Source organism: Glycine soja, chromosome 11, assembly GCF_004193775.1.
Source record: "Glycine soja cultivar W05 chromosome 11, ASM419377v2, whole genome shotgun sequence".
Lineage (NCBI taxonomy): Eukaryota > Viridiplantae > Streptophyta > Magnoliopsida > Fabales > Fabaceae > Glycine > Glycine soja.
The window spans coordinates 34202157-34218124 of NC_041012.1; the positions used below are offsets into that span (position 1 = coordinate 34202157).

At 38.1% G+C, this 15968-nt stretch overlaps 1 non-coding gene across 1 annotated transcript; it reads left to right on the forward strand.

The window, feature by feature from the left end:
* The first annotated feature begins 1101 nt into the window (after positions 1-1101).
* TRNAS-AGA lies at positions 1102-1183 on the forward strand. Its single transcript has one exon. It is a non-coding gene; the product is annotated as a tRNA-Ser (tRNA).
* The last annotated feature ends 14785 nt before the right edge of the window (positions 1184-15968 follow it).

Genomic DNA, 15968 nt, shown 5'->3' on the forward strand with positions numbered 1-15968 from the left:
AACTTTTTTATTAGTTGAAAAATGCATTTGATTGTTCCATAAACAAGGATTTTAGTAGCTTATACTATGTTTTGAAACATTACTTGAAATAAAAAATATTAGCTTCTAACTTTTTATTATTTTTCCACTTTTATCTTCGATATATTTATTCATTTTTATTGTTATCTTTTTTACCTAAATTATGGTATTACTATTTTTCTCTCATTTTATACTTTTTAGTCACTTCAATAGTTAGTTTTACCGACACTTCTAAGGCTATGTTCAGCAAAGCATTTCAACTAGATTTTAATTTTTTTTACTAGTTGAAAAGTTCATTTAATTGTTTTATAAGCAAGTTTTTTAAGTAGCTTCTAGCATTTTTTGAAACGCTAGTGTTTTTTAAGGTTATACTCTGTTAAAATAACTTGTAAAATGACATGAATAGACATATTTATATTTTACTATTTTATGTTATATTTTTTTTATGTTAAGTATTATACTATTAATCTTATAATATTTCTTAAAACATTTTTAATCAAGTTTAAAATAATATAAGAAAATACACTTAAGTAGATATTATACTTTCATTATGTTAATTATTGTAATAGTTCAAATAAATCATCAAATATAAAAGTATTAAAAAAACAATAGATAAAATATAGTGTTCAAATAATAAATTAAATACTATAAGTGGTAGAATGGTTAAAATAAATAATGTAACATAAAAAAATATAAAATATAGTAACAAAAACAAAAATTATCATCTAACATTATCAATGATTTTATAGTGCTAAATTAATAAAATAAATAGTATAATCATTAAATTAATAATGTGATATAAAAATATCTAAAACATAATATAAAAAATAAAATAAAAGTTTAATAATTCATTTAATCCCTATAATTTCCAAACTTATCCCTTTTAGTTTCTATAGTTAATAAGTGAATTTTTTAATTCTTAAAGTTTACATTTTAATTAAAAAAATGTCTCTGTCATTGAAAATTTTTTAAAAGAATTTTAACGGCAGAGCCCTTTTGGAAATTAAAATATAAGTTGACTAAAAATTTCATTTATTAATTATAAAGAATAAATTTTATAAGTTTGCCATCTTTATCATCAAAGTGGACGTGCCGGAGTGGTTATCGGGCATGACTAGAAATCATGTGGGCTCTGCCCGCGCAGGTTCGAATCCTGCCGTTCACGTTTTTTTGTCATTTTTATAATACATTTCATGGCTTTTTAACTGTTAGTCAATAGTCAATACATTCTAATCAAATCTTTAAATAAAACCTCATTTTTTTTTATTCATAATAATTAAACACGGTACCAATGGTTGACCATACTTGCACGTCCTGCGTAAAAATATTACAAGGCAATTGTTGTACAAACACTATGGAAAGTGCTAGATTTAAGACCCAGAATAAGCAAAGGCAATTTAATTTTAAAAGATTATTATCATCATCATGATTTTATACTGTGATTGCGATCATGATTACGATTTTATCGCAATTCTTGACACGGGAGGAAAATGTGGTTCACACAGCCACAATTGCATTTGTGATGCAATTGCAGTAAAAGTACATGGTGAGATGAAAAGAGAACAAAACACGGAAAGAAAAAAAAAAATCCAATAAAAAAACAAAACTTAAAAAAGGATAACAACACTAAATATATTTTGGGTATCAGCGCAACTAAATAATCTCACAACTGAAGTTATAGATGACAAAAATAAGAATTAACACGTAATATTTTAACGTGAAAAATCCTCAATGAAAAAGGAAAAAAAAAATCCTTAATGCATTGCATTTTTTTAAAATGCATAAACTCATATGATTTCATTGGCAAAAACAACAATAATACAATGATCCGAAGGATAAAGAAAATATTGAGAGGGCTAGCATATCCTCTGGAAGCCTGATCAAGGTATGCCTTACTAGATTAGTTTACCTTCTAGCAAAAATGAACAATATAGACTAAGGTTCTAATTTAGTGCCCTCCATTCTCGAACAAAATAGAGCATGAAAATAACACAAAAGTTAAATCCAATTAATGAGAGATAATTTTCAGGATCTAGCCCAATTTATCATATCAACTTTGTTTCGAACTAATTTTGAAACACTGCTACTTCATATTACTTTCAGTGGATGTGGTTTTTCACGTTGGCACTGGATTTTCAAACACAAATAGTGATGGAATAAATTATACTTATGATATATAAAAAAAAGAAAAAAAGAAAACATATGATTTTGGTGAGTAGAACCCTTCCTGCAATAATCTCTGAAATTGGGAAAAAACTAATGAGTGTGAATGCTCAATAGTCAGTGCAAGGTTGGTTATAATGGACATGAAAGTAGTAGCATGTAATAATGGAGTTTTCTTTAGAGGACATTATATTGCAAAAAAAGGAAATTCAGATAATTTAAACATGAGAAAAATAAGGTATGGGATAAATCAATACCCACTGTCACAAGAAACTTTGCGTGTTGTAGTCGGGCAATTGTGGCGTCCCTAAATAATGATTGGTTTAATAGTAATAAATTAAATGGCAGAAATCATGGAAAAAAAATTTCTTTTTCTCTCTCTCATTTTTTTTCGCACTGTTATTCATTTCACGATTATTAAATTCAGAAGGAAAATTATCATTATAGAGTCCTGAATGGCCAATTCACAACTCTATTCGGATTCATTTCTTTCTGATCACTCATAACCTCCAAACTATTTTTTTCTCTTTCAAAAATATACCAACCATCATTTTAGGTCGTCACGTGAGAAATAATAAGATACGATCGGTAAACTCTTTCCAAATAAAATTTGTTAACACTTCCTTTTCAAATAACAAGATTAAACATAATTATATTTATCATCTAAAACTGTCCAAAATATGGGAGTTTGCAAAATAACATGGTGACATCCAGAGCAAGGTAACCACTGTGGTGACTTCAGCCACATTATATACAATCATCAAAATTTCTATACAATAGGTCTACCCACTCAAAAATCAAAAGAGTAAACCTAGCAGTCTGAACTAGATATACCCACCCACAAAAAGTATGTACGCCTAGTCTAAGGAGTCGTCTGCTACAATGAAGAGTCGTCACTATTCGCTGTTCCTCCAGGGCCACTCTCCTCTGTAGAGTCTACCTCAGATGCTGACATAATATCCTCTGGAGAATCAACATCAATGAGTGGGTCTTCATCATCCTCAGGTAAGTCAAGGGCGTCCATAGCAGGTTCAGGAGATAACTCCTCTGGGTCCTCTTCAAGATCCTCTTCAGAGGATGACACCTCTATCACTTGAACTAGCTCCACTAGTCGATATGGAGTAGGTGTAGGTAATATCGATTCCACAAGCTGCTGAAGTGTGCGTGCGGGTTCCTCCGGATGAACTAATGAAGTAGCAGTGAGTCGAATTGTGCCACGGAATCGGCACCTCTCATTGCCTTCGAGGGTCTCCCAAACACCCTCTAGGCACTCCATCACAACACGATCATGAATAAACTGCGCTGCCATTGCGATCTACAAGAGATAAAAGGAAGAGGGTAGACTCTTTCACAAGAAATCTAACTACAGGTAACACTACAATGCATCCCATAACCGCTACGCATAGTCAAAAGGTCTTTCTCGAGGAATTTCCTCTCTCGTAATCGATTACCAAAGTATGTAATCGATTACCAGTGCCCAAACACAAATTACTCAGCCTTTGCACATGGAAATCTACAAATTACATTGTGTAATCGATTACCACTAAATGGTAATCGATTACCAGTGCCCTATCACCCTGTGTAATCGACATTGGTATTCGATTACCAGAGGCCATTTAACATTCTGTCTGCATTTGTAAGCCCTGTAATCGATTACACACACTTGGAAATCGATTACCAGAGGCCATTTAACCTCCTGTCTCCATTTTTAAGCCCTGTAATCGTTTCCACACCCTTGGTAATCGATTGCCAGAGGCTAAATTTCAGATACCACCCAAGATACATAGCTGGCCAGCTGCCACACAAGCCTCCTTACTTCGTGGACTTTGTTCTTTTATTGGTTGACTGCCAGGAGCTCACCTGTTTAGGTACGTCACAGGTTCTCACTGACTGACTATGCTCGGGTTGGGTCGGGATTGGTCAAGCTTGGCTTTGGGCAATAGCACCCCACCTGACGTCCCCAAGGTCTCCTGATCCCCGCGACATATCTCCAGGTACCACTCTATGGTCAACAAACAAAAGTAGGAAGACTGACTCTTCCACACTTTCTCACATCAAGCTTAGTGGATTATGGGGTACCCGTCATATGTGGTACTAGGTGGAGATCGGGCGATGGCGCAAATCAACTCTCCCACTTCCACAAGTCAAACATAAACACACCATCCCCACTTGCCCACCTTTCAACTGAGCTCACGCACTCCTACGTAGCCCTTATCCTCGTTCCTCTCAACATCGGGTCCCCATCAACCCCTCCAAGCATCCATAATATCCAAACAATTCAATTTCATTTATCATGAAGCTACCCTAAACCAAGAAAACAGAGTAGAGGCAGAAAACTCTGCCCAAAACTCATTCAAATTCCACAGTTTTCCCTACTCAAATATCCCAGTAACATTCTCTTCGTTCCGATTCTTCAACCGTTGGATCGCCTTGAAAGTTTTACTGGACGTTCCTAGTACATAACTCTACATTTTGACCGTTGGGATCTGCTAGCAAATGCCTGGAACACGAGATATACTACCTTTCCCATAACCAGCAATGCACAAGTATTTTTCTGCACATGTTAAAAATCTGCTGCACAATTCAACAACATTTTTCTGCATAATAGGGTAAATTTCGAAATCCAACTTGCCCACATCCAATTTTGCTCAAATTGGATCCTACAAGTCCTAAATCATGTATAAATCATATTTAAACCAAAAGCAAACTTCAGACCAAGGCAAATCAAAATATAGGTATCCAAAACCCACCAATTTAGTGAATTCTCAAGGTTTGAGAAGTGAAAATGAGAATTGGATAATTTTGGGGTAAACTCTCATCCCAATCAAGTCTATAACATTGATTTAAACTTGCTCAAACTAGTTTTAAGGCAAAAACTCGACCTATTCAAAATTTGGCCTCTCAACACCCAATTTACCCTAGAAAATGGCTCTTTTCTTTCACATTTGTCACTCATTTTTCTTATTTGTTCTGCCTAAGCTTTCCTACAAGTCCTAATTGACATTTTAAACTAGGATCAACTCACTTTAGACTCCAATTTCCACTAACCCCAAATTTGGCTTTTCTAACCCTCAAATCTCACTTTTCTACCTACAACATTATCATTCTCACATTTAACCCTAAGTTAACTCTCCCCATCATCTCTACCAGTTTTCTATCAACAATTTCAGCATACATAAATCACAAAGCATCATCATAAAACCCTAAATCAGCATGGGTAATTTTACTCACATCAAACATGTCAAGTTTAGCATGATTTCAACAAATTCCTTCACAAATGACTACCCTAAGGCAATAACCTAGTAGAACTACCCATCATATCTCCCAAAAACCCAACACCCACGAATTTCATGTGAGAAGAAGTCCACCCATACTTGAAATTTGAAGCCCCACAATGTAGAGGTGTGCTCCAAGACTCCAAAAATGGCTTCTCCTTGCAATTTGGAGTAGAAATCAGAAGGAATTTTGGAGCTTCAATGGACAACAATGGTGGAGAAGAAGGAAGAAGAAAAGCAACGTGGGAAGAGAGGAAAAGCTTCTGAAATTTCTGAAGAAGGAGAGAGAAATTTGGCTTTTATTTTAAAAAAGATTTTTTTTTCCTTTTTTTTAAAAGGCACTTGCCACGTGTCCTCTTTTAAGTGGAACAAAAGGGTCCACCTTTTTCTCTTGATGTGACTTCATACTCATCCATAAGGAGAGGAAAAATTTTGACCTTTTGAATGCTGAAATCCTGCCTCGGTTTGCATGCCGCCTCTCAAGTTCTAGTTACCCGCGATTCTCTGCACCCTTCGGGGCCCGTTTTTGAAAGTAGGCAATATATATATCAAAACGCTCAAAATGAGACCCTGAGCGTGGTTCAAAGGTTGGTTTTGTTAAATTTTAAGTTGTACGCAAAACGATAATTTTTAGACTAATTAATTGAGAATTAATCTATAACTGTTCGGTTATGGGTTACTCTTTGTTAATTAGTCTAACCCGCGTATCTTTCCCCCAATGTACATACTTCTACCAAGAATATATATATATACACTGAATAATACATACATACACACACACACACACACACACACACACACACACACACACACACACACACACACACACACACACACACACACACACATATATATATATATATATATATATAATTATTTAAAATATAACGCTTACAAAATTCTGGGTAGAAATTCCAGGATGTCACAATACTCCCACCATTTAAGGAATTTCGTCCCCGAAATAAACTACTCTAGGAACAAACTTGGGTACAATTCTCTCACCCTATCCTCTAACTCCCAGGTTGAATCACCCTCGTCGGGTCCTTACTGCACTTTCACCAACGCGATCTCTTTTCCTCTCAGCGACTTCATTCTTCGATCAGTAATCTCCTGAGGTCATGCTTTATAGGTGAGGTTATCCTTCACTTGTACTTCGTCCAGCGTGAGTACATGTGATGGATCCGGGTTGTATTGTCTCAGTTGAGAGACATGAAACACAGGGTGCAAATTCGATAAGCTCGGAGGTAAAGCGATTTGATAAGCTATAGGCCCAACCTTCTTCAAAATTTGATATGGACCCAGATACTTGGGCGTCAGCTTCCTAGATTTGAGAGCTCTCCCGACTCCAGTTACAGGAGAAACCTTCAAAAACACATGTTCTCCTTCCTGAAAATCTAATGGATTTCTTCTTTTGTCATAATAGCCCTTCTGCCTATCCTGGGATGCTTTTATTTTCTCTCGAATCAATTTCACTTGTTCGGTAATTTGTTGTAGCATTTCAGGCCCAAGGAGTACTGCTTCCCCATCATCGTACCAACAAAGAGGAGTATTGCACTTTTGTCCATATAGAGCTTCAAAAGGAGCCATACCAATGTTGGCTTGGTAGCTGTTGTTGTAAGTAAATTCAATCAATGGCAAACATTCCATCCAACTGCCTTGTTGCTCTATAATACACGCCCGGAGTAGATCTTCTAGAGTCTGAATGGTTCGTTCAGTCTGGCCATCTGTTTGAGGATGATAAGCTGAACTGAGCTTCAGCTTTGTCCCCAATGCTTCATGTAGACTTGTCCAAAATCGCGAGGTAAACCTCGGGTCCCTGTCTAATACAATACTGGAAGGAATTCCATGCAACCTTACTACTTCTTTGATATACAACTCTACTAACTTCTCCATTTTATATTTCATATTTACCGGAATAAAATGAGCAGATTTGGTGAGTCGATCTACTATGACCCACACAGCATCATGTCCACGACTCATCTTGGGTAAACTAGATACAAAATCCATAGATATGCTCTCCCATTTCCATTCCGGAATTTCTAGTGGCTTTAATTCTCCTTATGGTCGCTGGTGCTCAGCCTTAGCCTTTTGACATGTCAAACATTTTGCTACATATTCAGCTACATCTTTCTTCATGCCATGCCACCAAAAACTTCTCTTCAAATCTTGGTACATCTTAGTCATCCCTGGATGGAAACTAAGACAGCTTTTATGTGCTTCTTCCAAGATCTTAACTTTCAAATCATCTAAAGGCGGTACACATATCCTCCCCTTGAATCTAATTAACCCGGTTGTGTCCTTCTTAAACTCCACATCCTTACCTCCCATTGCATCTAACACTTTGCCTTGCAGAAACGGGTCATCCTCTTGAGCCTCGCGTATGTGATCTACGAATTCATTGGTGATCTGCAACGCTCCCACAAATAAGCTCTTGGGTCGCATCTCGATTGCTAGATTCAGATCTCAAAATTTCTCTATCAATCTCTGTTCCAGAATCATCATGGTCGCAACATATAAAGACTTCCGGCTTAGCGCGTCGACTACTACATTAGCCTTTCCTGGATGGTAGGAAAGACCAAAATCATAATCCTTGAGGAACTCCATCCATCTTCGTTGCCTCATATTGAGTTCCTTCTTATCGAACAAGTATTTGAGGCTCTTGTGATCGCTGAAAACTTCAAAACGAGTACCGTATAAATAGTGCCTCCAAATCTTTAATGCAAAGACCACAGCTGCTAGTTCCAAATCATGGGTCGGATAGTTAACTTCATGAGGACGCAATTGGCGTGAAGCATAAGCCACTACCCTTCCCTCCTGCATCAATACACACCCTAAGCCTTGTCTGCTCGCATCGCAATACACTTCAAATGGTCTCTTAGGGTCAGGCAAAATTAACACTGGAGCTGTTGTCAACCGCCTCTTCAACTCTTGGAAGCTTTGATCACATTTCTCATTCCAGACAAACTTCTCATTCTTACGAGTCAGCTTAGTTAGGATTAGCGCTAACTTAGAAAATCCCTCAATGAATTTCCTATAATAGCCGGCCAACCCCAAGAAACTTCAAACTTTTGTTGGAGTTGTCGGTTGTTGCCACTCCATAATCGACTCCACTTTAATCGGATCCACCGCAACCCCGTCTTTAGAAATCACGTGCCCCAAGAACTGCACTTTCTCTAACCAAAATTCACATTTCGACAATTTGGCGAACAATTTCCTATCCCTCAGGATATGCAACACAATTCTCAAGTGCTTTTCATGCTCCTCCTTATTCCTTGAATACACTAGGATATCATCAATGAACACAACCACGAACTAATCTAAGTAATCATGGAATATACGGTTCATATAGTCCATGAAGATAGCCGGAGCATTAGTCACTCCAAATGGCATGACAAAATACTCATAATGCCCATACCGAGTCCGAAACGCAGTCTTTGGGATATCTTCCTTCTTAACTCGGATTTGATGATACCCCGATCGCAAATCGATCTTTGAAAATACCGTCGCTCCCCTCAATTGATCAATTAAATCATCTATCCTCGGTAGGGGATATTTGTTCTTGATAGTGACTTTGTTCAGCTGCCGGTAGTCTACGCACATCCTCATACTTCCATCCTTTTTTTCAACCAATAAGACCGGCGCTCCCCACGGTGATACGCTTGGACGAACAAATTGTTTACTTAAGAGATCCTGCACCTGTGCCTTCACCTCTGCTAGTTCTACTGGAGACATCCTATAGGGCGCGATCGACACTGGATTCACCCCAGGCACCAAGTTAATAATGAATTCCACTTCTCTCTCAGGTGGTAATTCACAAATGTCATCAGGAAAGACCTCTGGAAATTCTGACACCACCGGTATACTGCTAACTTCAGAGACCTCTTCCATGTTCATGGAGAACAACACCATGTAGGTTCGAACATCCCCCACTCCATCGTTGGCAGCATTCTCTTTCGATGGTTCATTTGGACTTACATTTCCACCAAATACTAGCATCTTCTCTTTGCAGTCTAGAAAGATATGGTTAGTAGATAACCAGTCCATTCCCAAGATCACATCTAGATGAGCTAAAGGTAGGCAAATCAAATCCGCCATAAAAGATCGACCCTCAACAGTTATAGGACACTTCAAACACACCCGAGAGGTGGTTACAGACTCGTTAGTCGGAGTAGACACCACCATATCATATGGTAACTCCGTCGTACATAACCCCAACCTCTCCACACATGCATGAGATATGAACGAATGCGTGGCACTCGAATCATAGAGTACATCTAGCAGTTTATCAGCAATCAAACACTTACCCTGTATCAAATCATCGGAGGCAGTAGCTTCTGATCCACTCATAGCAAATACCCGGGAGGGTACCTTTGGTCTTCCACCACTAGTGTTGTTGTTGTTGCTAACATTACTGCTCCTTGTGGGATTAGTAGATCCACGATTGGCGGTGTTAGAATTGGCAGTTACCGTCGGTTTCCCAGTCATTCTACACTCTCGAGCATAATGGCTCACCTTGCCACAAACATAGCAACGATTCTCCTGTGTCTGCTGGAGTTGTGGGCAATTTCTCTTAAAATGCGGTCCTCCGCACTGAAAACACTGTACCCCAGTCCCCTTTGACAAGCTCATGTTGGACGTAGCCATAGGTTGTTTCCCCTTGTTGCTAGAATATGGCTTCATCCTCTTATTACTGTTTCCTCTAAAAGGGTGGCTTCTTTGTGGTCCTCCAAAGCCTCTAGCTTGCCTCTCTTTCATCTTGTCCTCAAATATTCAGCACTTCGTCACCAGTTGATTGAAATCTGTGATCTGCATGTAACTAACTGCCTGTTGAATCTCCAGTCGAAGCCCATTCTCAAACTGAGCACATAAGTCTTCTTTGTTTCGAGCATCTTGGTATTGAGGCCAGTACTGTAGAAGTTCATTAAATTTGGCCGTGTATTCTCCAACGGACATGTTTCCCTGCTTCAAATCCAGAAATCCCCTTGCCTTTCGCTTCCTAAGATCTCATGGAAAATAGTTGTCTAGGAATTTTTCCTTGAAGGCATTCCAAGGAATCACGCCTCCAGGTGCTGCTAATGCAGGTTTCACGAACTTCCACCAGTTCTCAGCTTCTCCTTGGAGCATGAACGTCGCATAAGGGACCTTATGCTCCTCAAGGCAACCCATCGCCTCGAAAATCTTCTCAGTCTCAGCTAACCACAACCTAGCACCTTCTGGATCATAGTTCCCACTGAACTTTGGCGGGTGGTTCTTACGGAAAGCCATGAGTCCCCGATACTCTGCCGGCTCCACATCACGTTCCTGCACTAGAGTTTCCAGCACAGCTGTGATGCGGTCTAGGACATCACGGTTTTCATCCCTACCATGTCTTGCCATACCTAACCTGTAGGGAAGCTATTAGTACCCAAGAAATTCTACTGAGAGAGTGTACCATATAGGTTATGACAGTTACAACAATATCTCTCTCTCCATATATATATACACAACAATTCTACTAAGTCAATTGCACATTCTTGCTTAAGACAAGAAGGTAGAATCACACACAATTTGTGACTTAACGTCACTCCCCGAAACCTACTTCCAAGCTTCAGAGACACACAACATTCACACAGTAAGACCATGAACAGGTTCACTAGAATCCAACTTTGGCTCTGATACCACCAATTGTGCAATCCCTAAATAATGACTGGTTTAATAGTAATAAATTAAATAGCAGAAACCATGGAAAAAAAATTTATTTTTCTCTCTCTCATTTTTTTTTCGCACTGTTATTCATTTCACGATAATTAAATTCAGAAGGAAAATTATCACTATAGAGTCCTGAATGGTCAGTTCACAACTCTATTCGGATTCATTTCTTTCTGATAACTCATAACCTCCAAACTATTTTTTTCTCTTTCAAAAATATATCAGCCATCATTTTAGGTCGTCACGTGAGAAATAATAAGATACGGTCGGTAAACTCTTTTCAAATAAAATTTGTTAACACTTCCTTTTCAAATAACAAGATTAAACATAATTATATTTATCATCTAAAACTGTCCAAAATATGGGAGTTTGCAAAATAACATAGTGACATCCAGAGCAAGGTAACCACTGTGGTGACTTCAACCACATTATATACAATCATCAAAATTTCTATACAATAGGTCTACCCACCCAAAAATCAAAAGAGTAAACCTAGCAGTCTAAACTAGATATACCCACCCACAAAAAGTATGTACGCCTAGTCTAAGGAGCCGTCTACTACAATGAAGAGTCGTCACTATTCGTTGTTCCTCCTGGGCCACTCTCCTCTATAGAGTCTACCTCAGATGCTGACATAATATCCTCTGGAGAATCAACATCAATGAGTGGGTCTTCATCATCCTCAGGTAAATCAAGGGCGTCCATAGCAGGTTCAGGAGATAACTCCTCTGGGTCCTCTTCAAGATCCTCTTCAGAGGATGACACCTCTATCACTTGAACTAGCTCCACTAGTCGATAAGGAGTAGGTGTAGGTAATATCTATTCCACAGGCTGCTAAAGTGTGCGTGCGGGTTCCTCCGGATGAACTAATGAAGTAGCAGTGAGTCGAATTGTGCCACGGAATCGGCACCTCTCATTGCCTTCGAGGGTCTCCCAAACACCCTCTAGGCACTCCATCACAACACGATCATGGATCAACTGCGCTGCCATCGCGATCTACATGAGATAAAAGGAAGAGGGTAGACTCTTTCACAAGAAATCTAACTACAGGTAACACTACAATGCATCCCATAACCGCTACGCAGAGTCAAAAGGTCTCTCTCGAGGGATTTCCTCTCTCGTAATCGATTACCAAAGTATGTAATCGATTATCAGTGCCCAAACACGAATTACTCAGCCTTTGCACATGGAAATCTACAAATTACATTGTGTAATCGATTACCCCTAAATGGTATTCAATTACCAAAGGCCATTTAACATTCTGTCTGCATTTGTAAGCCCTGTAATCGATTACACACACTTGGAAATCGATTACCAGAGGCCATTTAACCTCCTGTCTCCATTTTTAAGCCCTGTAATCGATTCCACACCCTTGGTAATCGATTGCCAGAGGCTAAATTTCAGATACCACCCAAGATACATAGCTGGCCAGTTGCCACACAAGCCTCCTTGCTTCGTGGACTTTGTTCTTTTATTGGTTGACTGCCAGGAGCTCGCCTGTTTAGGTACGTCACAGGTTCTCACTGACTGACTATGCTCGGGTTGGGTCGGGATTGGTCAAGCTTGGTTTTGGGCAATAGCACCCCACCTGACGTCCCCAAGGTCTCCTGATCCCCGCGACATATCTCCAGGTACCACTCTATGGTCAACAAACAAAAGTAGGAAGACTGACTCTTCCACACTTTCTCACATCAAGCTTAGTGGATTATGGGGTACCCGTCATATGTGGTACTAGGTGGAGATCGGGCGATGGCGCAAATCAACTCTCCCACTTCCACAAGTCAAACATAAACACACCATCCCCAGTTGCCCACCTTTCAACTGAGCTCACGCACTCCTACGTAGCCCTTATCCTTGTTCCTCTCAACACCGGGTCCCCATCAACCCATCCAATCTTCCACAATATCCAAACAATTCAATTTCATTTATCATGAAGCTACCCTAAACCAAGAAAACATAGTAGAGGCAGAAAACTCTGCCCAAAACTCATTCAAATTCCACAGTTTTCCCTACTCAAATACCCCAGTAACACTCTCTTTGTTCCGATTCTTCAACCGTTGGATCGCCTTGAAAATTTTACTGGAGGTTCCTAGTACATAAATATGCATTTTGACCGTTGGGATCGGCTCGAAAATGCCTAGAACACGAGATATACTACCTTTCCCATAACCAGCAATGCACAAGCATTTTTCTGCACATGTTAATAATCTGCTGCACAATTCAACAGCATTTTTCTGCATAATAGGGTAAATTTCGAAATCCAACTTGCCCACATCCAATTTTGCTCAAATTGGATCCTACAAGTCCTAAATCATGTATAAATCATATTTAAACCAAAAGCAAACTTCAGACCAAGGCAAATCAAAATATAGGTATCCAAAACCCACCAATTTAGTGAATTCTCAAGGTTTGAGAAGTGAAAATGAGAATTGGGTAATTTTGGGGTAAACTCTCATCCCAATCATGTCTATAACATTGATTTAAACTTGCTCAAACTAGTTTTAAGGCAAAAACTCCACCTATTCAAAATGTGGCCTCTCAACACCCAATTTACCCTAGAAATGGCTCTTTTCTTTCACATTTGTCACTCATTTTTCTTATTTGTTTTGCCTAAGCTTTCCTACAAGTCCTAATTGACATTTTAAACTAGGATCAACTCACTTTAGACTCCAATTTCCACTAACCCCAAATTTGGCTTTTCTAACCCTCAAATCTCACACTTTTCTACCTACAACATTATCATTCTCACATTTAACCCTAAGTTAACTCTCCCCATCATCTCTACCAGTTTTCTATCAACAATTTCAGCATACATACATCGCAAAGCATCATCATAAAACCCTAAATCGGCATGGGTAATTTTACTCACATCAAATATGTCAAGTTTAGCATGATTTCAACAAATTCCTTCACAAATGACTACCCTAAGGCAATAACCTAGTAGAATTACCCATCATATCTCCCAAATACCCAACACCCACGAATTTCATGTGAGAAGAAGTCCACCCATACTTGAAATTCGAAGCCCCACAATGTAGAGGTGTGCTCCAAGACTCCGAAAATGGCTTCTCCTTGCAATTTAGAGTAGAAATGAGAAGGAATTTTGGAGCTTCAATGGACAACAATGGTGGAGAAGAAGGAAGAAGAAAAGCAACGTGGGAAGAGAGGAAAAGCTTCTGAAATTTCTGAAGAAGGAGAGAGAAATTTGGCTTTTATTTTAAAAAAGATTTTCTTTTTCCTTTTTTTTAAAAGGCACTTGCCACGTGTCCTCTTTTAAGTGGAACAAAAGGGTCCATCTTTTTCTCTTGATGTGACTTCATACTCATCCATAAGGAGAGGAAAAATTTTGACCTTTTGAATGCTGAAATCCTGCCTCGATTTGCATGCCGCCTCTCTAGTTCCAGTTCCCCACGTTTCTCTGCACCCGTCGGGGCCCGTTTTCAAAAGTAGGCAATATATATATCAAAACGCTCAGAATGAGACCCTGAGCGTGGTTCAGAGGTTGGTTTTGTTAAATTTAAATTGTACGCAAAAAGATAATTTTTAGACTAATTAATTGAGAATTAATCTATAACCGTTCAGTTATGGGTTACTCTTTGTTAATTAGTCTAACTCGCGTATCTTTCCCCCAATGTACATACTTCTACCAAGAATATATATATATATACACTGAATAATACACATATATATATATATATATATATATATTTAAAATATAACGCTTACAAAATTCCGGGTAGAAATTTCAGGATGTCACAACAGTAGGATCCTGAAGAGCAAAAGATATCACTATTGTTCACCACACCAGACCAAATATCAGCACTGCCACAAGTATGATTTGTTTGTCCCTATGGTATTTGGTATCTATATCTGCAAACTTGAAGAAAAGTTATTAGCACCTTGACTAACAGAATCAAACTTGAAGAAAAGTTTGTTTTTACTATTTATAAAAGTAGTCACAACAATATAGATCAACATGGATGCTAAATATAATTCAGGTTTCATACTCTATTCATGAAGCCATGCAGTAGCTCTACCCTTGTGATAAAATTTGCCTCATAGTTCATTCTAGCACAATACTAACATTTAGTGTGTTTTGGAGAAACTCTCAGTTGCATTCCTAAAACTAGTAATTCAGGATAATTTTCTTTTTTACTGACTCGACATATATGGAACCAATCCTTTTTTGTATGCTTTGGTAACTATGAGTTAGATTAACCCCAACCCCAAGTTCATGATATTGCTTCTGGTTCTGAAGAAAATGGCAAGGGGGTTAGAATTATCCTTGAAATCTTGAATATATTAGTTATTCATTCATACTATACAAACAAAGGGGTTTATATGGGAAAGTAATTTCTTCATGGAATTTATTTTTCTGTAATTTACTTTGTTTTTTAAATACTAAAACCTATGTTGAATAAGCTAGTTTAATGCTTGAGTTATTCCCAAGTAACTGGTGAACTGAATGAAACAGCAAAAAGTTATGTCATATATTCATGGCTTATATTGACCTATATACTGCAACTGAATGATGTATGAAACCAAAAGGGAAAAGAAAAATCAAACAAAACCATCAAAAGGAAACAAAAAGACTAAATTAAAGGCTATCTAGAAATTCCAAAATCCAGTCTTCAAATGCATCATAGAACTATATTAGATTATTGTGTCCATTCAAAGCTCAAAGTATTTTCACCTCTCTTCTCACATCTTCAATAGCAATTGTTGTAGTCATTTGGCAACAAAAGGGGTGAAGATCAAAACACAATCTTTATACACACAAACAATGCCCCGATAATAAAAAGTAGGACTAATTATTAACTTAAA